This window comes from Schistocerca gregaria, unplaced genomic scaffold (genome assembly GCF_023897955.1).
Source record: "Schistocerca gregaria isolate iqSchGreg1 unplaced genomic scaffold, iqSchGreg1.2 ptg000587l, whole genome shotgun sequence".
In the NCBI taxonomy this organism is placed as follows: domain Eukaryota; kingdom Metazoa; phylum Arthropoda; class Insecta; order Orthoptera; family Acrididae; genus Schistocerca; species Schistocerca gregaria.
This window is the reverse complement of record NW_026061977.1, coordinates 147501-150000: the sequence shown is the minus strand read 5'-3', so window position 1 is coordinate 150000 and position 2500 is coordinate 147501. Positions and strand designations below refer to the sequence as shown.

Sequence of the window (2500 nt, the reverse complement as noted above, 5' to 3'; positions counted from 1 at the left end):
AGTTATTCAGAGTCACCAAGGCAAACGGACCAGACGAGCCAATCCGATTGGTTTTGATCTAATAAAAGCGTCCCTTCCATCTCTGGTCGGGACTCTGTTTGCATGTATTAGCTCTAGAATTACCACAGTTATCCAAGTAACGTGGGTACGATCTAAGGAACCATAACTGATTTAATGAGCCATTCGCGGTTTCACCTTAATGCGGCTTGTACTGAGACATGCATGGCTTAATCTTTGAGACAAGCATATGACTACTGGCAGGATCAACCAGGGAGCTGCGTCAACGAGAGCTGAGCAGCCGGCCGCCCGGGAGTGTGTCCCGAGGGCCCGCGCGAACACGCAAGCGTCCGCTCAATTATTCTGCAAACAGGAGGAGGCTGAGCTCCCCTGCACGATACACCTCGAAACCCTCTCAGGTCCCGGCGGCGCGCAGCGCCGTCCTAAGTACTTGGTCGGGTTCGAGAGAGGCGCAATCGCCCGGAGATAGGCGAGTAGACGCTTTCAGTGCGAACACCCGTGCTCCCAACTGAGCTTGCCGCTGCCGACAGAGGCCCGGGAGCGTGCTGTCGTGGCATTGCCGGCGGGAAACAACACGCGCCACCTACGGTGACCGGCAGCTCCAACGCCAGCGCCACAGAAGGGCAAAGCCCCACTTGGGTGCAGAAGCGAACTCTCCCAGCACAGCGCACGCGCCAACACGTCCGCAGAGCTGCGATACAAACCACCTGCGAGAACCGCTGGGGGCGACCGAGCAGCAGACGGCGTCGCGACGCCGAGTGCCGGGCGGCGGCGCATCCTCAACGCACACAGTCCGCAATCGGACCAGCACACTGCAGATGTCCACCGCGCTTCGCACCGGGCTCGGCAGAACCCACTTTGGCCGCCTGGCGCCGCGCGCAGGGTGCGCCGGCGCATAGCTGGGACGCCAGCCGGGCCCGTCGGCCGGCGCTCCTGCCACTGGGCGCCCCCCACCAGCCGGCTGTAGTGCGTGCGCTCACGCAGCGCGCGGCCAGCACGCCGGGCGGCCCCCCCTCACCGGCCGGGGACTGTCCCGCCAAGCCACAGCCTCGTATCGCTTCATACCCACATGGCCAACTCAGGTTCGGGGGCATGGCGGGTACCGCCGAAACAACCGGTTCACAGATGTACCGATCGTCGCTATCACCGATGCACCTGCAGCGCGAACAACCGCTCAACAACTGATTTCCAGTTCATTTGCGGATCTTTGGCAGCAAACGTATACGTCAATCTACATTTGCGAAATCTACGATTCTGGCATGCCTGCATGTTATGTGTCACGACACGCTACATCAGCCCACATACACACTGCGGCATGTACACGAGAGAACACGTGGAAGATGGTCCGCGCACGTGTGCAATGTCCCTTGCGCGGTCGACTGTCAACCGGCCTCTGTAGCATGTCGCAGATGTGGAACGCGGTCCACCGTGCTATCATGTTGTGTGGGGCAATACGATTAAATAGGAAAACCCTCGTCGCTACATCAACAGACGGCTCACGCTGATTCCTGGCAGAGGGAGGAGGGGGGGGGGGGGCCAACATGCAATACTTTCGTCCGTACCTACTTACCACATGTCTGTACGGCGTACAACAGTGCAATCTCGCTGTAATGGGGAGACGAGACAAGTAGCATCGTGCACAACATATGGCCCTTATGATTCGCCATTGTAGGGCGCAGCCGGTGTACGGTCAAGCATGTGCCACATTATGTCACTCAGTACGTAACGACGGATGATCAGTGTGGGTTACGCGTACATCAGCGGACAGTCCACACAGGCCGTACCACAACGTACACTGACTGCATCGACAACCGAATGCAACTGAACAGCTGCAAGGCTCATTTCACAAACAAACGCCTGACCGACCAGCTTGGAAGGGCAGGAGGGGAGGGCGATATTCGTTCTGTAGCGGTACACCCTTCCAGTGGTTAGCGGGACTGTGTAGAAAGTACGCAACACTCGAAAGACCTTTATGTGAGGGTACGCACCATGGCATCAAGAAATACACATGACACCAGAGGATCCAAGCAGTGAACTATGTTCAGAGGGTTGCTGTTAGGCAAAGCTACATTCCTGTGACGTTACATGTGACAGTTAAGGTGCAGTGTAAGTTAGGTTAAGGTGCAGTGTAAGTTAGGTTAAGGTGCAGTGTAAGTTAGGTTAAGGTGCAGTGTAAGTTAGGTTAAGGTGCAGTGTAAGTTAGGTTAAGGTGCAGTGTAAGTTAGGTTAAGGTGCAGTGTAACTTAGGTTAAGGTGCAGTGTAAGTTAGGTTAAGGTGCAGTGTAACTTAGGTTAAGGTGCAGTGTAACTTAGGTTAAGGTGCAGTGTAACTTAGGTTAAGGTGCAGTGTAACTTAGGTTAAGGTGCAGTGTAACTTAGGTTAAGGTGCAGTGTAACTTAGGTTAAGGTGCAGTGTAACTTAGGTTAAGGTGCAGTGTAAGTTAGGTTAAGGTGCAGTGTAAGTTAGGTTAAGGTGCAGTGT

At 55.4% G+C, this 2500-nt stretch overlaps 1 non-coding gene across 1 annotated transcript in view; it reads right to left on the bottom strand.

The window, feature by feature from the left end:
* The window catches only part of LOC126316546 (small subunit ribosomal RNA), a 1893-nt gene extending 1619 nt beyond the window's left edge, over positions 1 to 274 (bottom strand). The window contains exon 1 of the ribosomal RNA XR_007556159.1: positions 1 to 274. This exon is cut by the window's left edge and continues 1619 nt beyond it. This is a non-coding gene — a ribosomal RNA (small subunit ribosomal RNA).
* Positions 275 to 2500: the final 2226 nt, after the last annotated feature.